This window comes from Perissodus microlepis, chromosome 17 (genome assembly GCF_051167445.1).
Source record: "Perissodus microlepis isolate ML-2025 ecotype Zambia chromosome 17, ASM5116744v1, whole genome shotgun sequence".
Taxonomy (NCBI): Eukaryota; Metazoa; Chordata; class Actinopteri; order Cichliformes; family Cichlidae; genus Perissodus; species Perissodus microlepis.
Window position 1 is genome coordinate 30,711,464 of NC_140477.1, and position 19,496 is coordinate 30,730,959.

The window sequence follows — 19,496 nt, forward strand, 5'->3', positions numbered from 1 at the left end:
TTCAGCACGAGCGTCCCCTCCCATACGTCCCTCGTAGAGAGAGAGAGAAAGAGAGACAGAGAGCGAAAGAGAGAGGAGGGGGAGGAAAGATGGATGAAGATGGAACGAGGACGCGTGGATGTGCGCGCCTGTGTGCGGTAATCGCGCACGGGTGAGAGTTTGTGAGAGCAAAGAGGAGAAGTCGTCTTTTACCTCATTGTGCAGGTGCGCGTGCACGTGAAGTCGAGCTTGTCTCTGAGACTGTTGCCATGCTGCCTCCATCTTTTCCTATGAGATTTTTTTTCTATTTTGGTGCGCAAAAATAGCCCGGTTTCGATTAGAGATAATATTCAATGAAAAGGTTTATTTTAAACAAACACCACGCTCTTATAATGCAATGTCTTTTAACGGATGATATGATGTAATAATGTCTTATTAACTATTAAGAAATTATCTTTTAACCCTATAGTTCCGCTACAAGTCATTTTGAACCAATTATGAGTTGCCACGTTGTTAAAAGATTCTTATTAACAATTATTAACTTAATTATAAAGGTCTTGCAAAAAAGCCTGGACTAAAATCCACTAATCACCAACTTGTAGTATTTATAACTGGATTTGATGGCATATTAGAGAATGATAAACCAATAAAGCCCTTTATTGAAGTTAATATGAACAGACAGTAGTAATCCATCAGTCCTTATATTTATAAATGACTTATCCATTGTGCTTTATACTGTAACTATTTGCATTCCAAACAAGCGTCTCTTTTTCTTTAAATTACATATGACAAGTCACCAGCAATATCAGTATCTGAACCCACCCTGCTAAACACACACTAATCTTTGGCCTCTGTGATAAATGTGTCCCTCCTCCTCCTGACCATCATTTTAGCATCCAAAGTGAAATGTGAATCTGAAAGGCAAAGGTGCCACGTTGTCATTGAATCTTAACCTAGTCTTGCTTGCTTTAATTTCACAGCACAACTGTTGGTGATGATGCCTATCTCCACACTGACTGGCCTATAGTGGCATGACACAAGACACACAAACATCAAAGACGAGCCACACATGTGATGCAGTGGTGGAAGCAGCCGGGGACCCTGCTGGCATCGTGGAGGACATGATGGATGCTAAGTGAGCAGCCTTACCCAGAGCTCAGCGTGGTGCAAACTGCTGCTTACATTCAGTAGTCATCTGAGTGGGCTGCTGTTTTGAGGCTTCTAAGTCTAATCAGTTCATTCACAGGCAGCATGAGCCAATTCAATACTATTTGTTTATTTCAATTTCACTCAGCAGAGCTTAAATCCACTTTACAGAAATGCCCACTTTCTTCAGTCTTGGCAACACAAGTACAAACAGGTTGGCAGTGAAGTAATAGCTAAACTTCCTGTATGTACGCCTGTGTCTCAGCTCAGAGTTTCACTCTGAAGTGTAATCTGTTGCCTGCGGTTTTACACCTCAGCTGCACGTTTCATGCGGATTAGCAAAGATGAGCATCGTCATTTTCCAAAATCCTCGATTAAATCAACACTTTACATTTCTGCAAATCATTCCACACAGAGAGGCACTGGTTTGAGATCTGAGAAGCAGGACTGTGGCAGGAACATCAGGACAAATTAGCCTAAGGAGGGTGACAGCAGCTGTCCCTGCCTTATTTCTACTGCCCACAAAGGCATAGTGAGGCTGCTCAGAGGCCAGCATGACACAGTGCATTGGCAGTAGGCAGCTTTAGGTGTGCAACTGTGTGAGTGAGTTATGTGTGTTACTGCAGAAGAGCACTCATACCTGCAGATCTGCTCTACAGGAAGTCAAATCCATGAATAAAATAGGATTCGATAATCAAATACAACAGATTAGACCCATTTTAATGCTGTAAAATAAATAAGATTAGACATTGGGTGTTAGACTGTTTTAATAGCATTTCAGTATACTTCTTCCCAATCATCCGAATGCTAAGAGTTTCTTTCCAAAACAGCAGCGACAGTCAGGATGTGTTTTCGATCAATTTAAACACTGTGTGAAATAAATTATATTGTAGGTCTGGACTGCTTGTGTGGGAGGTCATGACAACATGATAACAAGTACCATTAGAGTAGTAAAATTAGAGTAATTATATTGGCCCCTGGAAAAAATTAGATATAGGCTCCCTGTGAAGACTTAAACCGACCTGTGACTTTGCAGCTCTGCTCTATTCTATTGTACTCAAGTCTGCTGTAACAGTGACATAGTATCCTTATGCCATCTGTACCAGTAGGCAGTGCCAGGATGAAGCTCCCGTTAAACCCAGATGGCAGCACTGGGATTCTCCAAGATCGACTGAGTTTGACAACAATCTGCGAGAAACCAGGAAGCCGGCCAGCCCGTCACCCTGTCACTCAGCTAGTCATCTTCCTCTCTCTAGCCCTTCTTTTTTCCTTTCCCACTACACATCCACTTTAGCTCCATGTCAGTCCTTTAAGTATTTGGTTAAATAGCTTAAAATGTTCAGGGTCTAAAAAAAAAATTCAGCTGGGACTGCATTTTGTTGCCTGGCAACAACAGATACCAAATATAGAGGCTTTTTAGATAATTTTGTTTTCAAAAGAGGACATCCTACAATAAAGAAGTCTACTTTTAGAACACGGATGACAGCACAAATGGAAAAACATTTTAAAAACACAGTACAGTCTACTGCTGAAAGGATGGTGAGCAGCTCCTCTTTTGAGACTCAAGGCACTGATTATGTACTCGTGCAGCTGAAGAAATAAAAATAATGTGAAAATGTTATTTTTATTCTCCATTATTTAATACAACATGGTCAACTTTGAGGTATTATATACTCCTTACAAGTGAAACATTGCAAAATATTTACTATGTTTCCTTTTGATGACTATGGCTTATAGCTCATGAAAGTCACACACATACATCAGAAAAGTACTTTTGTTTATAAACGCAGTACTTTACCATGAATTACTATATCGGTGCATGGTGGCATAGAGGTGATCAACTTGTGGCAATGTGGAGGTGTTATTTAAGCCCAGGCTGCTTTGATAGCCACCTTCAACTCATTTCTTTTAGGTCAAGGTCACTCGAGGGCAATATCTGTCTGCTGATAGTAATATCATGGTCAGCAAACCCTTTGGTCATAATGTTGGTGCTGTGGGGAGGTGTTACGTCCTGCTGGAAAAGCAAAATCGTCACCTCCATAACGTTTTGTCAGCAGATGGAAGCATGAAGTGCACTAAAATCTCCCAGTAGCTGGGTAGCTTTGGACCAACCACCACCAAAACCAGAACCCCAAAACATCAGAGGCCCCTGAACCTTCACACTGGACCTTAAACACCTTGGAGTCTATGCCTCTCCACGCTTGGTCCGTACTCTTAGACATTCATTTCCAATGAAATTTCCCATTTTCAATTTCCAAATGAAATATAAAATTTAGTTTTATGTGAATAAATGACTTTGAACCACTGAGTAACAATCCTGTTCTTGTGCTTTTTCCCAGATAAATGCTTCTGATGGTGTTTGTGACTCAGGCCTGGCTTGATATCAGGAATCTGATTCTTCAATCAACTTTCCTTGACAATACTCTCAAAGCTTTGGTTATCTTTGTTGCTTGAGCACCTGTTACTACGAGGACGCTGTTCCCATCAACATTCCAGCAATATGCTTCCATACAGCACTCTGCAAACAGCCAGCCTTTGCAGGAATGACCTCCTGTGGCTTACTCTCAGAAGGGAGGAGGGTGTTAAAGATTGTCATGGCAACTGTCAAGTCAGCAGTCTTCCCCACAATTGTTGCATGAGATATACAGTATCTCTTGTATGTTTGCTTCTCAAGGTAAAAGCTTAACACACTAGCTTTCCATTGCCTTTAAAACACAGAGATAAGCAACGGTCAGTTTTTGGCCTATTGACTGTCAGAACCTAAATGCATCACTACTACAAGTGTTCCTCTAATAGCCTTGTTTCACATTTGGAACCACATCTGGGGTCACATCTGAATCACTGCATAATCTGAAATTGATAACAGTTCAAATAGATTGGACAAATATAATAAAAACAGAAATGGAGGCAATCAATCAGACCTTACTGGGTACGGTTTCATTTTAAATTTCTACATCTATAAAATGATATAACAACTCTAAAATTTCTTTACTCTATAAAGAAAATCAGGTATGGATACATAACCAATTACAAAAGCAAATGAACAAAGCAAACTAAAAAAGCTCCAGATGAAAAATGGATAATGCAAAATGTGTACATGCACTGACTGTACAGTATGTGCAGCCTGCTGCAGTTGCTTCTATTAATTTTCATATTTTTCCATTTATTTCATCTGCGTGTTTCTTTTTTATTTCTTTTTTTTTCAGTTATTGCTTGTGATCATTGTGAGCTGTTACATCCTGGAAATGATTTGGGGTTTTTTCCCTTAAAAAAAAAATCACGTTAATACTTGCTCCAGACAAAAGAGACTAGAAAGATGGAGACACAAGCTCCATTTCTTCATAGCGAATGGGAGCGCTGGAGAGGAGTGAAGATCACTGCTTACAAGTCCAGTTGTCAATAGGAACATCAAGATCATACTGATTAGCTGCCAGACAGCAATAATATCTCAAATGTGCTGTGCTGACCATCTCTGCAAAACAAGGTGAGAAGGGTTTTAAAACCACCCAAAGTTGTTCAAGGCATGTGCCCATCAGCTGGGTATCAAGTATCTCTTTAACCTCACATCTGTCCCTGTGTTTTAACACAAAGGGACAGATGTGAGCACTTCCTTAACACTTCCTTCCTTGCTGTGAAGAAGAATAATGTGCAGTAAAACAGAGAAGTTAGAGGAGGCTATGTCCAGTAAGTATGTGGCACCATGTTGAGGATGTTTGAGTTTATGGTGGTCACAAGAAAACAAATTGGCCTACTGAGGTAAAACCTGAGGATGAATGACATCAATCACACAAATGGGGGTAGATCTTGACAGTCTGCATCATAAAAAAGGACATTATCAAGACTTTTGGATGTATATAGCGTCCAGTTAAGACCTCACACAGTCACACAGGCCTATAGACCAGCTGGCGGCCTTCTGGCAACCTCCGGTCACTAGAGGAAAATTGGGATTCCCCACCATTTGGTAGTGGTTGCTGGCTTTAACCAAGTGAAATCAGTCACAAAGAGATGCATCAGAAATGTCCTTCTGATTGCTTCGGTCACGGGGAAATTATTGCTGCAACCAACACATTTCAAAACGCACACTTTTCCCTAGCAACCTGTGAGTCCCTAGTAACCTGGGTCACTGTTACTAGGGTTACTAGAGGAGTCGCCAGGCGTGCATGCATGGAGATCTAGCAATCAGTTTCACAGTGAGTGCCAGCAACCTTCAGCAACTGCTGACCATCCAGTCAGGGAATACACATTTTTCCGGTGGTTACCAGATGGTCACAGACTGGCGGCTAAGCTAGTCAAGCAGTTCCAGCCAAAAGGTGGATAAATAAACCACTTAACTTCAGATACTTCATGCAAGGAAGTCCTTCCTATAGGCATCCATTTATATAATTTGTCTTGTTAACAGTTTTTTTATTTTTACTTTATGTCAGCCCGACTTTCTAAAACAGGAGAAAATAAAAGAGTGCATGAACTTCTCTGTAGTTTGCAAATACAAGAAGAGCATCCTTCAGTTGGAGACGAAATGTTTTAAAACTGTAAAAGATAAAACATTGTAGTCAAAAACCTGAAGTGGCATCTCTGGATATATATTTTTACTGTAACATTTAAAAGTCATTTTAGACCCAAGTTTTCACAAAGGGTTATTTGGAAAGGTTACAGAAAGCTTGCTTTCAAATAACTCAGAGGAAATGTCAGTTTTAAAGAAAATAAATGAGAGATGCTGCATTTTGCACCCAGTGTAATACTTTGGTGGGCCAAACTCAGTATGAGAGCCAATTTTTGCACACAGGTCCTATTTCAGGCACTTTGGATTCAACTGATTTTGCCCACAGGGGTTATTTTGGGGCACCCTGGTTTAGAAAGCCACGCACGCATCTGCTATAAACATAGATCACAAAGCTGTACATTTAGAGAGCTTGCCTATTTTTGGCACTAGATTGCAGCTCCTTAAACACCTTGAGTTTATTCTAAGAGTGCTATCCACAAATAATACAGTAGTGCCCATAATAACACAATGGCAGAATTCCCAGCTCTGTTGATACAGTAGATTTATCAGTGGTGTCCAAACTCTGGCTCTAATGAATTACACAAAGTGGACATGGATTTCTTATTGCAGCGCTGGGTCATATCTACAAAACTGTGGACTGTAACATCTTTCTAAGGATCAGTTTGTACCTTGAGAGTACCAGTTATCTTACTTTAAAATCACAGTTTTGAGTCAAGGTGACAGTGGGTGTTCTAAATATGACAGTAAATTCTTGGCAACTGGAAGCTGGGAATTTACTGTTAAACTGCTCACAGCATTATTACTGCATTTTCATTTACATCATGGTTACATTTTCTTATTCACCAGGCCTATAGACCTGTATTTTCATTTATACCGTTACTACTTATTAATGTTTTCATTTTCCACATTGTTACTTTTTGTCATTTACAGTATTATTATTGTATTTTAAATGTATAGTATTACAGTATGAGTACTGTTTTTCAGTTACAAAGTAACATTACGGTTTTCTGATGCAATTACAGCAAAGAAAAATTTAAGTTATGAACTTATTTTGCCACTTTGCCTTTTACAATACTGTATTATGTGTATGGTGTATACATAGTACAGTATCTTATTATATGCCCACATCACAACACTGCTTAAATGAGTAAAAATCAGTTACGGTGCAGGTTTAGATTCATGGTAAGCAAAGCATACTATTTGTTTTTTTAACATAATTTATGATGGCTGAGATTAGGATTGTGGGTAATAATAGTCTTGGTAAATGTAGTGATATAAACATGTGCGCCTCAATGGATAACCATTAAGCTAATTGTACTATTAGAACCATATTCATAAGCAACTTGAGAAAATGAGTTTGTTCAACATGCAAACACATAACTGCATCCCAGAGAGACAATATGAGCATGTGATGGGACCCTGCAGGTAGCAGGATGCCATGCTGTGAACGAACAGCCTCGCGCAGAGCCAGCGAGAAGACTTGGGTCATTAAATCGCTGAAGCCTCCACAGTTGCTTCCTGTTAAGACAGTCGCTAAGTTAATGTTGCCAAGCAACACAAATACAGTGAGAGCCAGAAGGGAGATATTTAACCAAATTCACTGAAAAAAAAGGTAAAAAAAGAGACTTTGGGTGACATTGTGAGGTTTGGATTTCAGAGAAATTGTAATTGAGGATATCTGGGTCAGATACATCATTTCTAGGACTAAGCCCAAGCACGGGCAGAAGTTTCCAGCAGCAGGAGACAAATCTAGTCCCTTCTTAAAAATGTTATGCCCCATAGATAAGTATATATTCCATACTACTAAACACAAACAGATATCTAATACTGCTAATAATACTACATACATTGCTGTCACTCAAATTCTAAAGCAAATATATGATAAGAAGAAGTCTGCCTTAGCCCCACACCTGTAAATCTGCATTTGTCCCTCACTCGACTACGCTTTGGAAGGCTAGTCCATGACTGAACCTGAAATGACCAGGTCTATATCTCTGCTTTTTGGAGGAACCAAATTGTGGTGCGTAAAGCAATTTTTAATAATGGAAGGGGAGACTTACCAAAGTTATTACAAACAGATCTTTAAACCATTTCTGCGCATTTTTCTGTGGTTTATAGTTTTACAAAGCAACAATTCAAGAATGCTCTGCTTTGTTCTACAAATAACACATTTTCTTAGTTTGTGGAAGCAAGTCAGTAAGTATTTACCGTCTTACAGGAAAACCACAAACTACCCACAGACAACTGCTGTTCTGCAAACTGTAAAAAGTACATGGCACACACTCATCAACAGTATGATGGTCCTTGCAGGTGAATTTCTCAAGAGCTCTTTATCTCACAGGCTTATGAATAGGTGATGAGAAGTCTTAATGCAATCTGATTCATGGAGAGTAACAACTCCAGTCTGCAGTGCCTCACATGCACACACATGTACGCACACACTCACACAGTTGTGTAAGCGTGAATTTTCAAGAAGATAAAAGTGACTTATGTTAATTTCCTGGAGGCTGACATTTTCACCATGATGTTCAATAATTTACATTTTTGGTATTTCCTTTTTGACCCCATTAGAAAGAAACCTACCCATAATATGACACACATTACACATGCAGCAGTATTCAATAAACTACTTAGAAAGCCAACATTTTACAACCTCTCTATGAAGTGGAAGGTACATTTATTTATTTGAAAAATGTCAGAAAAATCCTTGAATGCAGCAACAAATCTTGCAACAGTAGCACCCAGGATCATCTCACTGCAGACTCAGGAAATGCATAATTTGTTCATTTAAAAACATTTAATCAGGACTGAAATGATTACACACAGGATCTGCATGATAAGGACAACACAATCAGGCGGTCTGATGCCAAAATGATCTAAGAATACAACAGAAATTGATTAGAGCAGAGAGAGGAGGAAAAAAAGCAATGTCTTCTTACTGTCAATATGAAATATCCAGGGTTTCTATGGAAACACTGTTTTATCAATCACAGGTTTTTTTTCTTTGCTGCCTTGTGCACAGTGCCCATTTCTGTCTCTATTGTAAGCCTTAAGATCTGTTAGGTATTACGTGTGGGATGAGACCAAGTTTTAGTCTGTTCCCACTGAGATGACTAATTGATTGGCTGGCTGACCAGCAGGCTGAACGACTCACTAACAGTGGAGAGAGACGGAGAAGACGGGGGAATACACAGGATTACAGGACAGGCAGGAGAAGCAGAAAATAGTTTGTGGTGTTGTACAGTTATATAGTGTAGCATTCCAGAGAAGCAATAGGGCTTACATTGACTGACTGTGACAGTTTGCAAGAAAGAAGGTTGAACGACATGTGACGTGCTGTGCAGATTAGATGTCCTTGCAAGAATCAGTGCTCTGCAGCCTGCAGAGCATCCACAAACGCCAGCTTTAAACTCTCACATGTAGAACTGCTTATTTCCTTGTTTGCTATTTACCCTCCAAAAAGCCACATCTCTTTAATGTCCTTTCACTCTGCCTGGTTTTCTGAATCTTAGAGTACACTCAGCCTCTCTCTACTGCATTATGCCATATATGGCATTTTGTGAATGGGTGTTGCTAGGTAACTGCAGTGCAGTAAAGCGTGGCAACTTGATTCTTGTGTTTAGGATGATTAAGGATTAAAACAAGTGTTTTAAGTAGTGGAACTACAGAGGTACCTAGAAGAATTATGAATATAGGAGCCGTGTGAGTTTAACTTTTCTTGACTACAAGGACTCTTCAGTATTGAACTCAAAATTGCGTTTGCTGGCTTGTTGTCATTTAGTTCTGCGGGTAGCCTTCAAGCTGACATTCATCTCATCCGCCTCTTCACTGCAAAGGTCATGGAAAGTGAGCAGCGATTAGCCAGAGCAGTGCTGTGGAAACAAACTCTCCAGATTGTTCAAGTTTGAAAGCTCCTGCGGTCCAATATCAGAGACTCTGTGAATCCTCTGGGAGCAGCTTTGACACCTGACAGAACAGTATAAGGAAAAATGGTGCACTGCTTGCAACCAACATGTGGAACAGCTGAGCGCACACACTGACGGATGAGAGCATCCGAGTCTGCAGTCTCCACCTCCTCATGCTGGATGGCGACAGAGGATGGCAGCTCCAGTCGTTCCAACACTGAGCTGCAGGTGGGTGCAGTAACTCGGTTCCAGATCTGTACTCCTCTTCACTGATCCTCTCATGGGTGGCTGTAATACTCTTTTCAAGCTTGCTTTTTTTTAGACAGGGACCACATGCAGGAAATTCTGCAGTTCTTCAGGTCGGAGCTATGTAGCCAGATCTTTATTTTTACTTTATGCAATTAAAGGCAAAAAGTGCTAAATAAAAGCAAATAAAAGTGCATGATAACTGTTTTTAAGTATAAATGAGGAAGGAGTTTTTAGGTTCAGTCTTTCTTAGACACATCCATCTACCCCAACCAAATCCCTGCCCACTAAAACCATCTTGCAGGACTTAAATTTACTGATCTTGCATTGAAATTTGTGTCTCACTGGCAAGGTGGTCAAGCATTGGCCTTGACAGTTTGCATATGACTGGGTAGCGTTAGCAGTTAGCCAACTGCCCTGTGTTGTCAGAAAATGTTCAAGTAATAATGCATCACCTTCTATTGTATTTTGATTGGAGTGAAGATTTAAAATTGGGCTTGCCCCATAGGATTATCTGGTTTCTAAGTGAGCCACAGCGCTCTTGGGAATAGCTGCTCTGCACAATCAGCAACTTTTGTGGCTCTAAAATGATGCCAAAGCAACACTTCCTGAAAATACAGATCCTTAACTGAGGCTTGAAGCAGAAGCAGAGGCAATATAAGAGAAAGACTTGGCACTCAAAGGATCCGGAAGTGAAATACATGGGAGAATTCTGCAACAGTGGAAGAAAAAAATCAGCAAATCTTTTAAGCATTTCTGATTAGACTGGAAAGTGATTCTTTATATATATCTGTTTCTGTAGCGCTGGTGCCTTTTGGAGCATTTTCAATGCAATTACATGACAAATGATGTGGCTTGCTGTGAAGTAATGTCCTAACATCCTGTCAAAGAAGTCTTTGCTCCATTGTCAATGAGTTAAATTCAAGAATTTTATTTGTCATTTAGTCATTTAGTACTAAAAAGTAATTGAGTTTGTGTAATGAACTCATTCAGTCCATTGTTAGAGCTTGCTAATCAAACTCACAAGTGTTGCAAGTTTTAACTGATAATTAAGCACTCCAACCTTCTGTCCAAATATACTGAACTCATGGTTAAAAAGGGATAGTCCTATAGACTGTATATTAAAGATGGACATAACCACAGTTATAGCACCCATTTATTAGTGAAGTCCTGTTTTTAAGCCTCATGCTAAGCAGTTTTCCTGTCACCATTATTGAAACCAGAAATCACAAACATGGGGTGGAGCTGACTGTTACTGCACAGTCACATACTGTCAGTCACATAGTACGGTATAGCCAACACTAATGGCCATCTTGGTGTTTTGAAAACAGATGTGATGAGCAAGCCTGATATACACTGCTTTTCAAATTATTATGCAAAGGATATTTGTTACTGACTTTCCTATATATTCAATTCAAATGACAGTCAGTATACTTTTCAAGTCATCAACTGTTAGAGCAAAATTCAAATTTTATTGAACAAACCTCCCATTGATAGCTGTGGTTTTGCACAAGTAAAAAAAAAAAAAACAACTCAAAATGCACTGAGTTTCAAAACATTTTATTGGTTGTAATGAACTAAAAATGGTCATCCATCCATCCATCAGGACCATCCGGGGTTGCACAGCATCCCTCAGTAAATAAGACTGCTTGAAAATTACTTTTGAGGGGCCTACTGGAACCATTCCTGCTTGTGAGTATTGGTTAGGTGGTGGCCGAATGGTAGGTTTATGCATAACTGCAAGCCTCTGGAGCATCCTACAGCTTGAGGTTTTCGGGACTACCAGCAGCTTCAAATACCTGCTTGCTGCTTTGTAATGGCATTTTAGCAGCTGTTCTGTGAATCTGATGAATTTGTCTGGCAGAAACCTTCATCTCTATGCCTTAGTCTGCACGAACCCGTCTGTGCTCTGACTCAGCCACAAGTTTCTTCACAGTACAATGATCACGCTTAAGTTTTCATATAATACCTAATGTTTTCAGACCTCTTCCAAGGTATTACACTATTCATCACATATCTGCAGCACAGACCCTTTTACTTTACCATATTAGTTAAAACCTGTGGCATGCTTAACGATGTGGAACATCCTTCTTAACTAGTTTTCATTTCATCCCCTTCCAAACTAATTATGACAGCTGTCTGAGATTGATATCAGTGATCCACAGAGCTGAGAGACATGAGTTTAACTGAACACAAAAACATTTATGACACTAAAATCTTATTTGCATAGTAATTTGGAACGCTTTCTAACTTGTAACAATGCCCATATTTTAGATCATGCACATTACGCTGAACTCAGTAACATCTGAAGCCAGAGCCCACAAATTCATCAAGAAAGCAGGGACTTGCCTCCTGTGGGCTACTAGACAGACTGACGGCGTTTACCCAGCTTCATCCATCTTTTCATTACAGTCTATGTATGGATGACTAATTCACATGACCATCTACTTTGTTCATGTCATCGTAGGCTTTGTCACTCAAATATGAGCGTATTTATCACATAACTATAATATTTTGCCTTTTGCCTCTCTCTGGCATTTTTACTGCAATCCAGCATGTCATCATTCACTAGTGTAATTGCCATTTTCTAGTCTGAGAAACATGTCACACCTGTTTGACTTTCAGAGTCAGCCAGCTGTCCAGCGAATGGACAGGGTCCTGATGGACTGTGGTTAATGACAGACACGATCACAGTCAAAGATCAGGAACTCATCCTGTCATTGTAGTCTGCTCTTGTTTCATAGTCACCGTTTCTTCACTAATTTCCTTGTTTTCCTGTTATCTGTTTTGTGATTTTTTTTGCACTTTTTCCATTGTGTTTTTTTCACATTGTCAGCACAGAGCAAAGAGTTAGACACAACAGAGAGAAGGAGGCCCACAGATGTAAGCCTTCAAGCTGAAGCAAATCTGTCTGTGTGTGCTAACAATGTTATTTAGGTTAATTGGACTTTTGTCAAAAAATGTCTCTCGCACTGACCAGATTCAGTTAAAGGGATTTGTTGTAAACAGAAGAGAAGCTCTTTTCCGTATGTCTACATGTTTCTGGGATACTTCACCTTTGTTATGTTTGTCTTTCTGCTGGTTCCTCTGCTATTCCTCTCCCTTCTGTATGTTTAATGTGTACACCAAAAAACAGAGTCACATTAGCGCTGGATAGATAGCTAGATGGACGATGAATTTCTGGATTTGTTTCTCCTCCTTGCACTTTATCTCACACTTTCTGCCTCTCACTCTCTCCATGCCTCCTCTCCTTCTCACTTGCGTCAGCATTCTGCCTGCTGATGAATATATGAATGAGATTAAAACAGTGAAACACACACACACACACACACACACACACACACACACACACACACACACACACACACACACACACACACACAATACATACTCTTTTCCCTCGCCAGCACATAGGTTCCTCCACACAGGGGCATAAGCATTTCACCGTTTAGACATTTTTTCTGGTATGAGTCTCTTAAAGCCTCCATCGCTGTAGTTATTTTGGTTTACAATGACCTTAAACTGACAGCATTTATTTTAAGAAACATGCCGAGCGAAAGCCATTTAATGATGATGCAGCCTTCCACTCAGCAGACACAAGTGCTGTACTTTGATTTGTCACTTTAAATCAGCTCAGAGCAACTACAGCATCAGGTAAATGCTGCAGCTAACAAGCACTTTTTACAGTTTTTCTTTTTCTTTTTTAACGAGAATCTATCCTCCCCTGTTTACAATCAGGGTGGGGTGGTCTTGCTGCATGGAAAGCACACATTAGTTATGTGTATCATAAACTGTTTGTCAGGCCCAAGAGGTATAAGTGGCTCTTAACTCCAGGACTCAGAGGGACAGATGAAGGATTAGAAACAAAGCTGGGGGGATGGATAGAAGTAACAGATGAAAGCTTCAGGAGAAGTTCCAAAAAAAAAAAGAAAGAGTAGGGAACTGCTGCGAGGCAAAGATGGATGAAGTGCAGACCTTAAAGTTGGCCCACCCTCCTTTTGTATCTTTCACATTGCTTGTCTTTCTTTTCTTCCTCAGTCTTTCTCTCACTTCACCATAGGCTCTCTGTTTCTATGGCGACCATTCCTGCCATCACAGAGGAAGGAAAAGATACCTGAGGATAGGAAGCGAAGACAGCTGAGGAGCAAACAAACAGATGAAGACGGATGGATGAATGCATTGATTTCTAGACTTTAGACTGTGATAATAATAATACAACAATAATGCAATGTGCTGACCAGATCAAATAAGGATAGCTGGAGATGAAAGGAAATGAGCACATTTGCTTTCTTCCGAGAGTTAAATGACAAGATAGACTTCAAGTCAGTCTAATAAATATCAGTAACATTAGTTTAAAAGGGTCACAGGCTACCATTTCATGAGGTAACAGGGCGAATTTATTGGCCAGATATAATGACAAAACTTTTATTAGACTTTTATTAATAAATAAATTAATAAAATTCCTTTACTAAACCACAAATCTTAATAATTTAACAACTCCCTGTGTACCTATATAAGCTTATGTAACCATGCAACAGCTAACGCAAGCACTACACTGTCTCTACACAAGAGGTTCCTTTGAGCCTCTCTTTTTTTTTAAGTTGTTCTCACGCATGTCTAGTAGAACAGACACACTCCTACTTAAATCAATACAACTGTCTATCCGGTCTCTAAGTCTGACGTCCATTAGCCGCTTCCAGGTCCAAACTCCTCTTCAGGTCCAAAGTCAAACGAACACTGCAGCATCACTGAGAGTTAAAATCTAAATTCTTTCATCTTTAATAAAATGATCAGGGTTGCTGCTCTACCAGGGGTAACACTTAAGTTTAACATCCAGGCATCCATGAAAACAGAATTCATGAAATTTAACGGAGTTAGAAGTTAGCAGCGTGTTAGCTCGCTAGTTTCCACCTAAACATAATATAGCATGTTCAGACTGAGGGATTTCTGAAAAATTCAAACGTACAGCTCTGCTATTACTTCCGACATAAATGAAGACAGAAAACTAAACAGCAGTGACTTTTGTAGGGTTACTGAAGTTGGGCTAGCTGGTATATAATGATGTGCTACGTGATCGATAGCAACACAGCTATGTTAGCATAACATAAACACAGTGAAGCTGGAGGATGAACGCTAACTTTTTTCAGCTTGATAAAAGTTAACGTGAGGGTTCCCGATGGTTAGAGACAAATGCAATCGCATGGCAGGATGCTGTAAACCAGGGGTGTCCAATCCCAGTCCTCGAGAGCTACCGTCCTGCAGGTTTTAGATGCATCCTTGTTTTGACACACCTGAATCAAATGAATGGCTTGTTATCAGGCCTTTGCCAAACTTGATGGCATGCTGAAGAGGTAATCAAACCATTAGGGATGCATCTAAAAACTGCAGGACAGTAGCTCTCGAGGACTAGGATTGGGCACCCCTGCTGTAAACGGACCAAGCTTCAGTCAGGAGAACAACTGAGATAATCCATCCACAATACGAGGTTAGTATTTAATATACTGCTGCTGCATGGGGTGGGCTTTAGTTACATTGTAAGGTTTTAAAAAATGAGCTTTAAAACATGCTGTTGATGAATAGTTGTAATAAAAACCGAGAGAGGCTGACAGTGATCACTGCCTTTTCTAGGGGCTTGTTCAGATAAAATAGAACAAGACAAAGCATTAAAAACCCGGATAAAACCCATGAATTATTTCATCATAAATAACTCAGTTGTGGTTTTTAAACCACAGGTGAAATATTACGGACAAGAAAGATAACCAAGGACTCCTTATCATCCTAACACTGATAAAGCAGCTGCTTACCATCATTTCTACTAAAAGAACAATGTTGGGGTCATATCAGAAATTGAATTGGCTCAACAGACACAAAGTGTGTGCTCCTTTGCCACGAATGATTAACAACACTGAGTGCAATTTTTGTTAATGCATCATAATTTGCTAATTTATGGCATACTGTAATATTTTGCAGAACCCTTAGCAATAGTTCCAGGAGTTCTGGGACTACTTCGAGAACAACTGTTCCAGCTTAATCTAAAAAATCTCAGAAAAAAAGCAACAAAGTGGTTTGAAAAAGTGGTTTGAAAAATACCTGTGGGGATAAACGACCCTGTGTTGTTGAAATGCCGTTTAATAAAAAGAGTCTGGACCGTCAGGAGTCATGTACATTAAATTAGCTATCTTTATTTTATGGCTATTTTATTTGACTTCTTGCAAACTGATGTTTTTTCTTCACTGATGCTCATAAAACTCTCTAAAAATGAATCTGGCCAAACTCCCAAATATATGTGGACCAAAAAAAGAAAAACTTCCAGCAGGGAGCTTTCCAAATGGCTCCAACTCCCCACACTTTAGCCAAAGAGGGAATTCCCCAAATGATCCATGTTTAGAAGGTAGCCGTGATTGCTTTTCACTCTCTCACTCTAATTTATACTCCAGGACATCTCTACAGCTGATTATTTATTCACCTGCGTAGCTCTCTTTTTAGCCCATCCCTGCAAGTGTTTTCTAATGTTACTCAGCAGCAACAATATGTTAATGTGATAATGCTCAGGCTAAGTGCATGGTCACATTATCTTAATCATAGTGTGATAACAGTGGCTATGCCTTAAGCATGTTCTTGCCTCAGTCAAATCACGGCCATATGAGTTGTGCTGCTGTAAGTGCTGCCATTTAACACACATGAACACCTGCAGTGTTTCATGTCACTGCGCTGTGCAATTAACCTGTGTCGCTTTAAGGAAAGAGTGATATATCTATCCTCATATTACGTGGAGTGACGCATGCAAGTTAGTAAAGGCCGGCGACACTGCGTCACACACACACACACAACGTGCCTCATTCTCTTCACGTGATACACCAAACACATCCTGCCAATTTGGCAGTCTATTTAAGCTGCAACTTTTCCCATCTCACCCTCTGATGTGTCAGCGCTGCTGAGGCCCTGCATCGCTGCCAAGTGGCAACCTCAAGTGCAGAAAAATTAAGCCAGGCATCAGAAGTTGCAGTTCATATAGCAGCCACTTGAGGGTGGCTCAAAATTTTTTTTGTTTTTTTTCATATAGAATCACATATTAAATGTGAGACTACGCAACAAAACCTAGTATGAAAAACATGAAAAACACATTGCTCTCTTTAGGCAATTTCCCCCTTCATACAACAGTTGTACTTTTTTGGGGGGATACTGGACGAGTGGATATCTCATGACCACATGTTTGAACCACTGAAAGGGGACATCTCCAAAGTACTGAGGCCTTTTGGAGTACTTTTTATGGAGTGTGAGGTTCAGCCTATCCAAGATGATTTTTGTATCTTAGTAGCCAACCATACCTTAGAACTTAGAACTCCGTCCTCTTTTCCAAATATGGCCACTTCTAACTCCAAAAAAAAGAAAAGAAAAACAATATAGTATATGCCACCAATAGAGCCTTAAAATGCAGAGCCCAAAACCAATAGGTGAAGTCATAGTTTATATATACAGTATTGCCTTCAACCCTCTAATCCAGGGGTGTCGAAGTCCAGGCCTCGAGGGCCGGTGTCCTGCAGGTTTTAGATATCAACCCTGGGCCAACACACCTGAATCAAATGATTAGTTCATTACCAGGCTTCTGGAGAACTTCAAGACATGTTGAGGAGGTAATTTAACCATTTAAATCAGCGGTCCCCAACCCCTGGGCCTCGGACCGGTACCGGTCCGTGAGTCGTTTGGTACCGGGCCGCGAGAGTTGAGGCTCAGGTGTGAAATGTATAGTTTTCAGGGTTTTTATCGGTTTTCAGCGTTATTTTGTTATCGTTTTTATCCTTTACTCAGTTTTCCTTGGTCTTTTTACGTGTGTTATGAATAAATTTTCTTTTTTTCGGTACCGGTACTAGTTTTATTTTGTTGTATTTATCCGCGACACCTTAAAGGCCGGTCCATGAAAATATTGTCGGGCATAAACCGGTCTGTGGCGCAAAAAAGGTTGGGGACCGCTGATTTAAATCAGCCTTGTTGGATCAAGGACACAACAAAAACGCAGGACACACCGGCCCTCGAGGCCTGGAGTTCGAGACCCCTGACCTAAAGCAGGGGTGGGCAAGTCCAGGCCTCGAGGGCCGGTGTGTCTTGCAGGTTTTAGATGTGTCCTTGATCCAACACAGCTGATTCAAATGGCTAAATGACCTCCTCAACATGTCCTGAAGTTCTCAAACTAATCATGTGATTCAGGTGTGTTGACCCAGGGTGATATCTAAAACCTCTCATACTCACATCTTTATGAGCTTTAAAATAATGAAGCAAATCATGACTTGTCTTTTCAGAGCAGCTCATCTGTTGGCACACACAGGCCCATGCACAGTATTTTTTTTTTGTTGCTATATTCGAAGCACAGTCAGTCATGAATCGCGCTATCACATCAAATTATTTTGTGCCTCTGCAGCAGATTGAGGGCGATTTGCCGATTATTACATTACAGCTTGATTGACGTTGCATTCAGCAACACTCTTTCTGTCTCGGAGAAACTCTAAATTGCTTTCTTAAGTGAGATCAAGAAAGGATTTTCTCATTCGGATATTCCTGTAATGTGGCCCCAGGAGTGAGTCACGCAGGAGTTGTTCACAAAAGCCATTAACTCAGTTCAGTTCAGCTCAGCCTGAAGATTCAGTCTCATGGGATTCATTTGCAACTGCTTCAATAACTGTGGACTTGCCCAACTGTTCTCTGTTGCGCTACCATCCAAATTATGGCATGTATTGCAAATAAAGGGAGCCATTTCAAATCGCAGATTAAAAAAATACAAACAGGAGTCCTGCTAAGATCATTTTGCATACACACACCTTCATATTAAGCCTAGAAACAGTCTAATCTAAATTATTAACATTTTTGCATGTGTATCATGGTACACGAAGTACACCCTTCTCTCTGTATTAATTACAGCTCCCTCATGTCAGTGAGTCCCCCACTGAGTCTGTTGAGGACTCAGCAAGAAAAAACGTAGTTCTCAAGGGATAACACAGGAGTGTGTTTGTGTACACTTTTGAACCCCCCCCAAAAAAAAAAAAAAACAGCCACTGATGCAGTTAATTATATCATAGCCTGCAGATGTAGCAGGCTGGTTAAAGCACAGTTGATATAAAGGTTATTTACACACCTTTAATCGCACTCCTCTCTGCAGGATTTCGCTTCTTGACTTTGACAAGTATGTTCTTTGAATGTTATTTGAGTGATGACTCAAACATTTCTTGAGAATCACATTATGTTGGAAAATCCTTTTGAGAGTGAAATAAGCTAAAAAGAGAAGGTTTTCTGTAGCAACTACTTCTCTCAATTAAGCTTATTGAATTTAGGGCAATGACGCCCTTTGAGGAAGCACCTGGCAACACTGGGAAGGAAAAACTCTCTTTTAACAGGAAGAAACCTCCAGCCGGGAGGAGATAGAGATCCTAATGAGATGTGGTTACTACACCACCTCAGTGACTCCAAGACTATCAAGGTAGCAGGGAATAACTAATAAAGTTCAAACCAAGAAATATATTCGAGTTCGCATGAAAAAAATGGCTTCAGACAGTCAAGAGACTGCCTTCATGGGCATTGCCATCAAGTCATATGTGGATTTAACATGTATGCACACTCATATCTCAGAGCTTAGATGGCATTTGCAATGACTACCATGTAGCTCTAAATACAACACATATAGTCACTGTTAAAGGAAAGTGTGCATTCTTTAAATTCTAAGGCTTTAT

General features: G+C 40.1%; 1 protein-coding gene and 1 long non-coding RNA gene across 3 annotated transcripts in view; one reads left to right on the forward strand and one right to left on the reverse strand.

Annotated features, from left to right (window-relative positions):
* The window catches only part of lrrc7 (leucine rich repeat containing 7), a 133,135-nt gene that overhangs the window by 82,083 nt on the left and 31,556 nt on the right, over window positions 1–19,496 (reverse strand). The gene's annotated exons all lie outside the window — the stretch shown is intronic.
* LOC146369886 (uncharacterized) lies at window positions 112–4,184 on the forward strand. 2 transcript variants are annotated; one of them, XR_014797414.1, is made up of 3 exons: window positions 112–204; window positions 960–1,114; window positions 2,235–4,184. It is a non-coding gene; the product is annotated as an uncharacterized LOC146369886 (long non-coding RNA). The 2 variants fall into 2 exon arrangements; XR_014797415.1 differs by having other exon boundaries at window positions 3,465–4,184.